We start from the raw sequence: 15244 nt of genomic DNA, 5'->3' as shown, positions 1-15244 counted from the left end.
AAGGATTGTATGGTACAACCCATCGATTGTCTAACATTTTGCCTCTAACTCGAATAAAAATATTAGTATCACGACGCTTATACAACGAATATGAATCCTGACCAAATACAGTAACATTACAAAAATCTCTCGGGTATTTATTTTTACAACCTTTATTTCCCTCCATGCATGTATTTTTCGGATTCAAGTTTCCACAAGGATCATGCATTTTGTGTCTAATAATAACAGAATGAAGATGAGGGTATTTTGTTTTGTCAGGAATTTCACATGACACAATTCTATCAGCTTTTTTAGCACAAATGATTTTATTTTCAGAGTTAAATATTAACAACATATGAGCATGAGAAAGTCCTCTTTTTTTAAATTCAATCACATATATATGTGCAATAAAAGGCCCTAAAATACTTGCTTTATATAAATCATGTTTCAATTCTTCTAATTTTGCTCTAAATATACGTACAATTAAATCAGGTCGATTTTGAACTTCGTCATTATTCTTTAGTTCTGACTTAATCTCTGACCAATTTGGATTACATGTTATAGTTAAAAATATATCCGATTTTTCATAACGTTGTGCAATGGTCATTCCATCGATATATCTTCTTAGCATATCACGAGACTCACATGTAAAAGATTGTGGTAAAACAAATTTTTTTCCAACTTTACACCCTCTAGTTTGCCCATTTTTTACACTATCTACAATACCTTGATAAAGTTCAGCACGAATTTGTTTCTGATTATTACGAAAATAGTCTAACCTGATAGTTTTAATCTTAACGTACATATATACAACATATTGTTGAAATAATCTACCAGCGTGAAGTAACACAGACTTACTAGAAGGCCTAATTTGTAATTTATATGAATAGTATTCTCGACAAGATACCTGAGTACGTTTCTTCGCTTCACTGAGCACTACAGAACCCAAATACAAACCAAATTTAACATTTATTGATAAGATAAGATACTAAAAAAATATAGAGAACTCTAATAGAAGATATATTTACAAACTTTCATTCTCTTTTTCAATAATTTCAGTTGCAGAAGTAGCTGTATTAAGAATAACATCAGATGTCAACATATGTTGAGGCTGAAAGTATATACTTCTGCATCTCTCAATGCCTTCATGCCAACCAGATTCCCCATACGGAAACAGTAACGGATATTGCAATGGATCATAACACCCATAATAGTAATGAACTTTGTGTAAATCGTTAGAATGACTGTATATAGAAATGTCAAGAGTACGAACATTAGTATTTTCATTATCTTCGACCCATATAGCAGCTACTTGAGATGTTGTAGGAGTATTGAAAACTCTTTGATCAAGTTCTAGATCGCATCGTATTTGTATTTGATGATTATGCAAGTTAGTGACATCACTTAACGACCTAAAAAATTTACTATATGGGTTCGTTTTTAAGATTTCAATTAAAGCAATTAAAGTAGATTCAACAAAGTTAGATGAAATGTTCATACGATTTTGAACTTCATTTTCTGTATCGTAAAAATATAATTGCATATAAGAAGGTGTATTATTTTTCGGCATAAGGTCACTCACATAATGATGTACTTGTTCTTGAACTCTAAATGTATAAATACCTTTAAACGTTTTAAAAAGTTCCTTATCGTACTTCACACCAAATGAAGTGAAAGCAAAATGATTATTATATCCCCTTACAATTTTTTAAAATTCCGTACAATGTGGTTCTTTAGAAGTAAATAAATTATATAATTCAACCGGTGAGTCACATATAAAGAGTTTAACTTTTCTATTAGAACAACAAAAACCCTTACTTTCTCTATAAAATTTGCGTGCATTATAATGTTTACAGTAGCTGAATGTTGGCAATACATATGCAGTAGATGGTATGTTCAATCCTTTGAAAGTTTCTCCTAATTCAAAACTGACAATATTATGCATTTCTAGATCTAAAATTGAAGCGTAAGGACGTTGATGCATTATAGATTCATCTAAGTGCCAATAGATAAAATCATTCTTTTCAGATAACATAGGATCACTTCTCCTTTTATGATAATCACTGCAATTATTTTTAAGTCTTTTTCGCCTCTCTTTCTCTTTTTAAACTCGTTGTTGACGAATGAAGTGACTCATTTCCACTTTCGGACGCAATGTCAAAGTTAACAATAACATGGTGTGCATCAACAAACGTTCCAAAATATCAATTATAATAACAAAAGAATTATTGTAGATTTTAACTGCAATGAAAGGAGCATGATGTAAAAAAAAATTGAAGAAAATTATTAGCAAATGTATTAAATCATTCATAAACGAAGACTAAATTTATTAGCTAAATTAATTAGTTACAATAAACTCTTAAAGACATTAAACTGTTCAAATTTTCTAACAATATAATAATTATATAACATCAATTACATAAAGATGTAAACATTAATGATAACCAAGCATATGTGGAAAAGCTTTCAACAATGGAGAAAAATATTTGTAAAAAATAATATTAAAAAAAACAAAATATAACTATAAAAATAAGTAAAGTCAATTGCAGGAATGAATAAAAAAAATTCCGTGTCGACATAAAAGAACAAAATTAAATAATAATCTTTCCAATACTTTCAAACAAAATAAATAAATTTATATAATTAAAATTCAAACAATATATAATGGATTTGATATATAACCCGTCAATTTATATCTATATTATTTATTTTGAGGAAATTGTAATTAATCGTAGATATTTCATAAATTTTCTTCTTCAGCACATGCATATCGGCCTCATTAGTATGTGTCAAAATATTATTAAAGTGACATAAGAAAACTAAGATAAATTTTTAGTATACTGAATAAACACAATTAAGAAAAAAACCTATTACATGTGTGAAACCCAAACTGATTATAAAGAAGTGATTAAGAAGACAAAAAAATATACATAGAGAAGTATTTGCGCCCAAAAATTACATAACCATGAAGTAAAAAATTATTTAAATAGCATTTAATGAAGAGAGTGTAAAATATATACAACAACTTATAAAGAATCAATTAAGATAATAAATTTTGCAATAAAACTTACCCAAAAATTATCGTCGCAACAATGCCAATGATTCTACAAGAATGGTTAGTTTTTACTGCAAAAACTACCCAAAAATATAACATCCAAAGACAAGTTACAGCTTGGAGAACTTCTACTATGAAATAAAAAATCAAAAACGGCTTAAAGAATCTCTCTTTTTCAAAGAAAAAGAAGAAATAATACATAATATCGTAACATGGAAAAAAAAACAACTAACTAACCTAAGAAAGCTTGTTATGATACTTCACGTCCCAACTATTTAATTTACTTGCAGATATCTTGTCCTTCCATTTGAGAGAGCGAAATAGTGTCTTAGCTTTGTTGGAAGAAGATTTACGAGAAAGTAATAATACAGAACAATTTTCACATTTATATTATTTCATTTCTTGAAAGTACAGCATTCAACGAAGTCAGAAGATATTTTTGAAACTAAACTACAGTAACCGACATTAGATGGTTGAATAAAGTCAACAAAGGCAACAACAATTAATGCAATCAAATTTCATCATTGTCTCTAGGAATTTTTTTTTTTTGCATGAATAGTCAACAAAGGCAACAACAATTAATGCAATCAAATTTCACCATTCTCTTCGGGGATTTTTTTTTTTGCATGAATAGTGCATAACAGGTTCACTTACAGTACAAAACGAGATCAGTGTGAAACCTCTGCCTCAAAGTGAATAGTGATGCAGCTATCCTCTCTTTTAATGTAAAGGAGGATTTCTGAACTTACTTTGACTGATGTAATATAATCGGTTCTAAATTAGCCTTGTTTGATTCCATTATTCTCAAAATATTTTTTTTCTCTTTCTTTTTTTTAACTACACATTTTCAATAAAATAATATTATCCGAAAATTCAAAACTTTTCCTTTTTTTAGTAGACATTCTTAATCAATATATTATTTCAAATTGCATTCTTAATCAAAAATGGGACTCCAACAGTTGTTTAATTGTTTTGACACGATCGAAGTCAAAGAGACAAAATCGTTAGAATTTTGTGTGAAGGAATGTGTTTCGGATTTCACCAACAGTCAATATTTCAAACTTTGCAGTAAAAGATGCAGATGTCTATTGAATATTGCGAAGACTGCATTTCTAAGAAATCTCTCAAACCTAGAATTTGATGCCAAAACAAGTGAAGAAGAAGAAGAATAGGAGAAAATATACAGAGTTAATTAGAATTGACTAATGACCCAGAAAAGAAAAATAAATAAAGACTCTTGACTGTCAAGAAAAATGGATAAAGTTGTGTCTAGTATACGTTGGGAGGTTGCATGGGAATTAATGAGATTATTCCTGCACTTGTACGTGGATATGTATTGCCTCATCTTATACTTCACATAAAGAAAAATAGATAGTACTCGTCCAGGTACAAGTTCTTTTTTACGTGGTAATGTACCAAAATCTCGAAGAGAAGAAGACATTTGCAACTTGGAGAATATAGAAATTTTGTCTTCTTGCTGAGAATCTTAGAAAATAAACAAAAAAAAAAAAAAAAAAAAAAAAAAAAAAAAAAAAAAAAGAAGGAAGAAAAACACAATGCCCCATACCTGGGCAAGAATCAAGATTCCAAAATCTCTAAATTTGTGAATAAATAACTATTATATCATTCTGAAAGATTTAAAAATCTCTAAATAGACTAATTTTGCTATTATGTCATTCTGAAAGAAAATCACATTTCACTGTACATAATTTTTATCAAAATTAAGATTTCAAAATCTCTAAAAATTTGCTAATAAATTTTATTGTATAACCATTCCGAAAGAAATAAGTCACATTTATAGTACATAATTGTATCAAATGGTGACAACAGAAGAATGCAGTTGCAATCCAATAACTAGCTTCTATTAAGTTTTTTTATCTTAGGGAAAAAAAATAAAAAATAAAAAAATCTTCCACTACTTCTGTGTTTTTCTACAATCAAATTTCTGTTCTTACAAAGGGCTCTCTCTTTACGTCAACGTCCAAAAGATAAAACGTTTAGCCCTCTTTTATTTAGACAAAAATCAAATTTTTAATAAGTTTTGATAAAAATTGATCATGAAATATGTGATTGAATAGTTGCAGGACGTATTAAATATACGGTTAAAATTAATTAATGACTTTAATTTAGATTTTAACCATGAAGTAGATAGGGGCTTAACGTCATATGGTAGTAGACAAATTTCTAAGTTCGTGATGCAACCCAAGAATATGAGAAGCACACAGGCTATGGACGCTTTTAGTAACATACTTATTTAATTAGAGCTTATGTAATATTTTATCAAGAGTTCAGGGACTTAACATGATATTTTAATTCTACTATCTTCATTTGGTTTTAAATCTGCTGCCGACAGTACACCTTTTTCGGACTTGATATATGTTATCGAACGTTCACATTTGATTAAATTGATGAGATTATCCAATTAGAAGCCGACATTAATGTGCACACAAGATGGCAAATGAAAGGATGCTTCGATTTTGTGTTCACTTTAAGCTCGTTCTATGATTTAATGTGTCATAATCAACAAATTCACCATAGTCATAGAAATGATGAGTAAACAATATTAAATAAAATTAACTGTATTAAAAGAAAGAAATAGAAATTAAAATGACTCAACTTATGTGGCAACTTTTAGATTTTATGTCATGATCATTCACATTGATTTAGTAATTTAACTATTCTTCTAGAAATAGTTTAGTACTCCCCTAGAAATGAATATGATAAATTACCACGGGTGAAACACCCGGAAACATCAATAAAAAATACAATGTTCGGCTATAACAATTCCTCGCAAAAATAAAAAATAAAATAAAATTAGTGATGTATTATGGAAAAAAACTGTCTCAAAGGTTCTTCATAAAATTTATCACTATCCATACAAATAAATATAGTGAGAAGGGTTCGAAAATGCCTCACAAAATTTTCCTAAAAAAAAAAAAGACTTAAAATTGAAAATATAAAGTTAATGACGTATTTAATTTTTATCTAAAAATTAGGATATCAGTTACAGTGATTTTGCACGCATAAAAAATGAATATATTTGGATCATATTGTCTGTATAAAATATTATTGAGATGATTCAATGAAGTTACTTTAAAGCAAAGTCGATAAAATTTAGCATTAATATAAGTTTATTATTATCAACTTACTTTTACTTGTATAATATATTATCATATGGATTCTAAACTAAATTATGACACATTAATAAGTCACAAGATAACATCGTTTGAATTCAGGAAGGAATGTGATTCTTGAACTAAAATTTATACAAGTGGCAGAATTCTGTCAACTAAAATTTATACAAGTGAAAAATCTCAATAAATAAAGGCTCCGGTTGTTAAAGTTTCAAGAAAATGGATAAGCACGTTGGATGAGAAGTTTGACATTGGTACAATGGTCCTCCCAAATAAAATTAATTAATTAATTACTTGACACTAAAAAATATAAAAATAAAGAAAAGTGTGATGATTGTCATGGAAATTTCTGTTGTACCCCAAATTTCATGGATGCAGTGTTGGCCCTGACTATATGCGGGATAGACGATCGTCCAAGGCTCTACTTCGATGAAGGCTCCTAAAAAATTATTATTTATTGTATATATAAGATCTCGTATTTGAAATTGATTTAAGACTCCCAAAATTTCTGGGCCGACGCTGCGTAGATGAGTACTTTGGCAATATTTTATATGATTATTGTTTACCGTACATTTAGCCATTACTAACAACAATAACGTTGATTGTCGGTTGTTCGTTGTGACAGTGACGCTTTATTACTGAACTTTCAGCAAAAATATTTGTTGCAATTACTAACTTTAATGCAAAATTACAAACCACTAAGTATTTTTCTAGGACGTTTCATCGCTAAATCCTAACAATTTTTCTACAAGATTTACTGTTGCTAATACTTTTTTACTCTTTCAGTTCCTGATCTTTCGTTGCAAGTTTCCAACGTGAATAAATCCATTGGCAATTACATTAGTTTGAAAAGAAAAATAGCTACCATTTTATATATTTAGGACCTGTTTGATTTGTCCAATTTTTCATTTTTCACCTTTTTAGCTTGGTTGATTGCAAAATTTTCTTGGCAATTCCATTTCCCCCCCCCCCCCCACCCCCCACGTGTGCAATTTCCTTGGTTTTGTGGGAAACCAAGTCCCACCAAACCCATGGGAATCGGTTTTTCAGCCAGATTTTTTTTTAATTTAAATTTTTTTGGCAATTGAAATAAATTTTATCCATAGTTGTAAAAAAGTATATCCTTTTAATTGATAATTTTCATGGAAAACAAAATCAAACGAACACCAAAAGATCCAAAATTTCAATATTTTCCAGGTAGAAAATTATTTCAGTCAGACACATTTAATTGATTATTCTCAGGAAAACAAGTTCTACACAATTCAATTATTTGAAATTCATTTTCTTTCCACTCAAATTTCATTATTGCAATCAAACGGACCCTAAGAAATGTTACTAATTTCATCAGACAGAGCATCTTTCCTAAATATTCGTTTCCAATTGGTATGAGTGATCATGAACTAAGAAATGGGTACTAGAAGCTAACAAAAGAACATCTTGAGCAATTGCAATAATCAATTGAGGATCACAAATAGGATGGGCAATAGGTCGTCCTACCAAGCCTCTTAAAACTGCCACATCACCAAATGTTTCTAGAGCTCAAATCTTAATTTTTAGAGTCCATTTCACAATGGAATATATAATTCTTTCATCTTTCCTAGTTTTTACCTATATTCGTACTTGTACTTGATAATGTCGAGTCGTTTTATTTTTCAGAAATTGAAATCTATATAGGCAGAATTTAAAGATCTCTCCCACTACCTCTCCTTCTTTCCCTTCCCCATAAGAAATTCTACATTTAATGATGAAAATTTTTGTCTTGGTCCTTTTTAGACGAATAACCCAAAAATTACATTTTACTATACGAACATTTGTTATAAAGAAAATGGACTATTTTTTTATTATTTTTTTATTTTTTTTTATTTTTTTTTGGTAGTGATTGATTTCCCCCCTTATTGATAAGTTTGTTAGGGGTGCCGTTCACGTCAAATTAACGGTTGTGAACAAAAATAATGATGGATGAAAATGTTCAATATCCTATAGCAAAATTTCCCTATGTCAGTCAAAATATTTTAAAAACTCCCTATACGATAAGATTCCCAATATATAGCTTCAAGAACTCATAGTATAAATGGATGTAATGGATCTCTCAAGTCTAAATACATAATACATGATTCAAATAAGCAAAGCTTATGTCCACATTCCTATAAATAAAGATAAATTTGGAATTAGAACGAAAATTAGCAAATTAAGCAACAAAAGTATTATCTTTAAAATTGCAAGGCAGGGGCATCAGAAAGGATTCATAAAATATAGAATATATGCATAAATCAGGACAATGTATAACCAAAATAAGAGAGAGGACACTGCTAGGCAGAATGATGGATCCAACACTCGTCGCCGCACGTGCTGGGTCCATTGAAACAATTTTTTTAGTTTATGTTGCTAGTAATTCGCTTCAAATCCAAACATTTCTTCTAGTCAAGTGTTGGAAGTCTTGGGTTCGAATTCCTTACTAACCAATTTATTGTGCAATATCTATAGTTCTATAATTTTTGCCAAAATTAATGAAAAGGGAGAGCGCCAGAGGGGATACAAACGTATGATCTCTTGCAAGGATTATTGAACGTTTGACCATTATGGCACTTCTTGAAGGTCAAATTAAATTTAACAAAATAATATATGTTATGTTTTAACAATTTTAATGCAATTGTAAAAATTTGAACTCGTGTTCTTTCTTTAAATTGTACAAAATTTGGCAACAATGTCATATCATAAGTATCGTTTATTCTTATAACAGATTTATATATGTTCAATTCGAACAAAATAATTGTTATATCTAAATTTTAGGCATTTTTGATTCCCATCTATTTCCAAAAAAAAATAAAAATAAAAAAATTCTCTATCTTATTTCAACCATAAATTCTTTAATTAAATAATTTTACATGCAATTTCAAAATTTTTCTTTATTTTTAACCACATATTATCCATCAAATCACTATTTCAAAATGCATTTTTTTTTAAAAAGACATTAAATGGGGTCTTAATATTTTATTGCAGTCAACAGCCGATGGTCAACACCTCCCGTACTGACTCAAATTTTTGGATTCGCCACTGCGTAGGTAAGTCAAGACTGCTAACCCAAGGCATATCTAGGGATCTTGGAATCCTAGATTTTGGGTGTCACACAAATTTATTGTAACCAAAATACAAACAATAGCCATACAAATTTCTATAGGATAGAAACTCAATATATTCAAAATCATATGAGGGAGCCCAGAAGGGTAATTACATACCTTCTCCATTAGAAGAAAAGAAATGATTATTCTTACAGGTCATTCGACGAGACTTTAATGGTCAATCACATGAAAGTCAACTAGAAAGTCTAATTAGACCTGCACTCCACACTTCCTACCTGACTTAGTCGAGGCTATATAATTAAGGTAGACAAAATTATGCATCACCTCTGTCGAAGTGCCATGTAGAGGTCGACCTTTCATGGTCGATACAAGGTGCTATAACCCGTTGCAAAGAAAATTTGAGGCAATTAGCCTCTTAATGTGAGAATTGCATTTCTCGCTTCTCCTATTCCAAGAGATCTCCATACACGATCTTTCTTTGATTGATTGACATGACATCTCGGGAACAGACACCTCACATTCAACTTGACAACCTACTTCTTATAGGTCACACCTAGACTCTAGGGTGACCACTTTTCAGAAACATCAAATGTGAACCTAAGATTGATGGAGTGACATCTATGAGAAAATGTCCCAACCATTAGAATCAAGCCACGTGTCTTTTCATTCAACTATAGCTATTCTACCTTTGTATTATAAAAGCCCATATCATTTTAGTTTTACATACTCTAATTATATTGTTTCGCTGTTATTCTCTCTATTTATCCCTAGTGTCCATCCACTAATGTGGCTCATGTCTTCCATCCATTCCACCCCTAAATACATCTATACAAGTTATCTTACCTGTATGGATAATTAAACCCAACAACTTAATGGGAATTCCCTCTCTTTATATTAAAGACATGCATATAAGTCGTTCCTTCCAAATTGTGATTTGGATATTTCACACTTTCTAATCAATGTACATCTGAAATTGTAGCCAGGTTAGAAAATGACTTGTGACGGTGAGTCTTGTTTCTTATGGATTTTTTATTTTTCAACTTTTAATATGTTCAAATAGATAGATTAGCTAGGTTTGCAGATGCATTCTCGTAAAAATTGTAATAATTTTCAATTATTTTATTAAAATTATGTGTATAAAATTAATTAATTTTGCCTAAACTTTCAAGAGACTAATTGATTTAAAAAGTTAAACTGTAGTTTTTTTTTTTAATTAATGGAAATGACAATGACCCAAGTTTCCTTATAAGTTAAGAATCGAACTAAAGTAAAATATAATTATAAGTGTATGTAGCTGGAATTTACTAACAGAAAATACATATTATGTAATTAGTCTCGAGATGTAAAATACATAAATGATCCAAACTCTTAAGATTTACTATTTCGAAGAAACGGTGGAAAAAATAAAATAAAAAAATACATGACCTGTTCCTCCAGGCTACAATAGTGCAATTCGTCGGAAAAATGTTCATGCATTATGTTCAAATAATATAGCTTTTATATGCATAAAATCGGACAGAATCTTGACTCAGCATAATCAAATACGTAAAGTAGAAATGAGAAATACATAAATATGAATTTAAACGAGGCAAGAGTACTCTTTGTACTTAAGACAATAATGCCCCCGCACGAGTACTAACGATTTTTCGGCATTCGTATCCTAATATAAACGTTTATATCTCGTAATAGAAGTACTCCAAATTATATAGACCAATGAATCTACTTATATTTTGAATTCTCTTTATACAAAACTTGACTCCAAATAAATAAAGAATTTTGAAGTTAATATGCATTAGTATGATAATGCAATCATGAAATAAATGAATGAAAATAAACACATGGAGTCTATATATAGATGTTGAAATGATTTGTCTCAAAAGACATAGCCTATGGAAGTGACACAGTTATTGGAATTAGTCTCTATATATGAAGAGACATCTTTTAGAAAACGTTAATGCTAAAGCCACAATCGATCATGTAGAAAGACACATTTTTAACCAAATAGTTTTTAGAATATTCCACAATATTCTATGTAATTTTCCTATAATTCACGTATTTAAGTGACTTAAATTTGAGTTAATTTTTCATTTAACCAAATAATAATTTCCACTTAAATAATTAAAAATTGGCCAAAACCAATTTTATATATAAATTTTCAACACAATTGAAACATTGTGTACCTCATACTAGTCTACACTCTATATTGATATCAGAAGTCAACTATAAAATTACCCTTATGTGTCCAATATATTCTCCTAGTTAAATATTATGATCTGTTTTATTGCAAAGATAAAATTTCGGTAGAAAGAAAATGAATTCAAGGAAGTTGAATTGCTTAGAAATTATTTTATTGAGAATTGTCAATTATTGTGTTTGATTGATATAATTTTTCATTTGAAAAATGTTGAAATGAAAGTATCTTTTTGTGTAAGTTTGGCTTTGTTTTTCAAGAAAGTTGTCAATTTAAAAGATATCAACTTTTACAATTGTTCCTAAAATTTGTTTCCAAAAAATAAAATAAAATAAAATAAAATAAAAATCCAAGTAAACAAAAAATATCCAAAAATCATATATCTTTTGGTATTCGTTTGGATTTGTTTTACATGAAAATTGTTAATTTAAAAGATATTATCTTTTACAATTATTCCTAGAATTTGTTTCAATTGCAAAAAAAAAAATAATAATAATAATAATAAATCAATTAATTAAAAAAATTTTAAAAAAAAACATGGAAAACCAATTCCAACTATTTTGGTGAGAAATGAAAAATCATGAAAATGCTGACGTGGTAGCCAAAGTGGAAAAATCAATTTTCTAAAAAATTTTGTCAATCAAACAGACAAAAAGTAAAAGTTGAAATTTATTTTCCATTTATCATGAAAAAAATTGGGCTATCAAACATAACTTTTTTGTAACACCAAAATGCATTGAAAGATGTTCTCGTGCATGTAGTAATTACTGTATGTACATATAATAAATTTAATAAAAAAATATACAGCAATCATAGGAGCTAAGTGTTTTAGCCGCATGTGCATGTGCATGTACATATAATAAATTTAATAAAAAATATATAGCAATCATAGGAGCCAAGTGTCTTAGCCGCATGTTATGAATTTTGTAGCCACAGTTAAATGAATTAAACTAGGGCTGTAAGTAAAAATTGAAAAATTGAATCGAAATCGCATTTTAGAAACCGTCGATTTGGTACCACGTGGACCCGATCAACGAAATGGTTTTGACACAAACCAAATCGGTCAAAATGGTTTGGTTTAGGTTTGCGAATTTTAATTGCGATTTAAAACAAACCGGATCGGCAAAAAAAATATAAAAATAAAAAAAATAAAAAAATGAATTTTTTTGAAAATTAATCCAAATATGTAAAATTCAATAGTTTTATCATTTGTGTATATTTTTGTCAATTTCTAATTTTCTAATACAGATATATTATTATTATTATTATTATTATTATTATTATTATTATTATCCAATAATCCTAATATATATTTAATAATTTTAAGACTAACATAATTTATCAAAAACCTTTTTCCTCTTCAAAATTTAGATGAACTTCGGTCGACACCAACACAGTTTTGAGTCACCGGCACCACACACTTCTTTTCAGATTTTGTACGCCTCTTCAAAGTCGAATTGAAGTCCATTATACCATATCGGAGACAAAGAGATTCTAGACCTTTGGTGATAATATTTGCTATAAATAAAGTTTCAAATCAATAAATTTTTGGAGCAAACTAAGGTAAGAATCTGAAATTAAATGTGTTTCGTAACATCATACAAACGTAAACTTGTGTAATTGTTATGTTTATATATTATAAACAATTGCTTTATTATTGTAGTTGGTTATTCTCTTTGTTTAATCAATATCTTTTTTTCAGATACGATGATCACAATGTCTCGTTAGACATCATTATGTTTTTTGGACCTTATATCTAGTTTAGTAGACTTGTATTGTAACGTTATTGTATCGTCATTAACCTAAAAAAGGTGAACAAAAATGAAAAAAAAATATGTTTTAGTTTATTGTGATTTCACTTTGATTTAATTAATATTTAAATTTATAGTAGATATATTTAGCCTCTGTTTGAGTCATATTTTTCATATCATCATAATGAGAAAATTGACTATTGGAAAGGAGGTTGGGTCCCACACATGAAATAGCAGGTCAACAAAGGTGGCTAGACTTGTGGAATAACGATCCGAATTTTCATTTTTTTGTCCCAAAAATTTGGTTCAAATAGGGGCTTAGTTTGTTTTAAATTTATTACTAGAGAGATATAAATATATATTAAATTCAATGAATTAATAGCATAAAAGTAGACGGGCAAAAAAATATATGGCGAAACCGACTGTTTAAAATCGGACCAAACCGTTAGGTTTAGGTTTGAGTTTTTTTCAAACCGTTCAAAATAGTTTGGTTTAGGTTTGGGTTTTTCTCAAACCGTTTTAAACGGTTTGGTTTGAAAATTTGTCGAAAATCGGTAAAATCAGACCGCTTACACCCCTAAATTAAACTATTCAAATAGGGCAATTTGACAAGAATTGGTGACAAAGTTGACACGACGAATTATGATTCGCCTGTTTTTTATTTTTTATTTTTTTCCATATTTCAAAGAATAAATGCCAAGTGTTGTCCGTCATCAATTCCTGTCAAATTGTCCTGTTTGAGTAGCATGATTCATAGTTAAATACCCTCCATTGCTACTTTCCTTCTCCAAAACGAAAAGAAAAATTAATCCCCCGTTTGGTAGAGATTTTTCTATATAGATTTTGTGAAAAAGAATTGTTTTATGAATAATGTGTCATTAAAAAGTATGAGTAAATTATGAATTCACGTACAAAATTATTTTATTAGAAGAAAATGAAGTTGAAATAGTTCAAAAAAAATGAGTTTTAAAAAATAGTGGTCAAATCGGAGCTTATAGATAGAGTTGTCCTAAGTGACTTTCTTAGAAAACTCTTCTATAAGAATTACAATTAGAAAGTTCATAAAATTGTTGATTCCATAAAATGTGCTGTTGAAAATAAATATTAAAAAATATATTTAGAAAATGGAAACCAAAAAATAACAACGGATTGTGGTTGAAACTAATATGGTGCTCGTGAGAAGGCCCTTCGACTCGTCTAACCAAAAATTTATTCCAACCATTTGATCTTTCCATTTATTTAAAGAAAAAAGGTTGTACTTTACTTTTGGTGGTTGACCCGTGTTTACTGGGAAGGAGTGAAGTAGAATGAATGATTACTATCATGTTCTTAAGGAAAATGTCAAGGTGTCGAATGGGAGACCGACCCTCACATGGAGTGTAGATCCTGCGTGAATAAAATAATGCCCGATACCCAAGATGCGAGTGTTTGATCATCTCGCATGTCAACAATTATGTTTGTGTAGCGTGATCCTATTCCTAAACCCTAAGCCTCATTAAATAGTATATCCGTCCAATTATAAAGTCCTTAAAAATCTTGCTTGTGGATAATGACTTAAATTAAGATATATGTACACAGAATATTTTGAATCGATTAAGCACACAAAATAGCTTAATAATTTACAAATTTCCCTCATTTTCTTGAGGTAATTGATAAATTAAAAGGAAATCATAATACCACTCAACTTGCCACTTGCAAAAGAGCCCTTTAAAGAATCAAATGGGCCGTTAGATTCTGGTATTCTTCTGCAGTCCTTAAAAGCATGAATAAGAAGGTGATACTTGATAGAGTGGTCCTCTGATCCTTTAAATACGAATATTATATATGATTTCTTAAAAAAAAAAAAAATCAGATTTTACAGTATATAGTTGTATACAAAGGTAACAATAGAAGGCGGTAATGGAGAAGAATGCAAGTGAAACCCATTAAACTTGGCTTCTATCTCTATCTATATATAAAAAGGTAAATCTACCTTACAAAAGGACACTTGTAAATTCTAGCCGATAGCCAATGGCCTTGACGTCAACTTTCTATGAAAATGATGCATCTGTATT

The sequence above is a fragment of the Olea europaea genome, unplaced genomic scaffold (genome assembly GCF_002742605.1).
Source record: "Olea europaea var. sylvestris unplaced genomic scaffold, O_europaea_v1 scaffold797, whole genome shotgun sequence".
Lineage (NCBI taxonomy): Eukaryota > Viridiplantae > Streptophyta > Magnoliopsida > Lamiales > Oleaceae > Olea > Olea europaea.
This window is presented reverse-complemented; position numbering follows the sequence as displayed.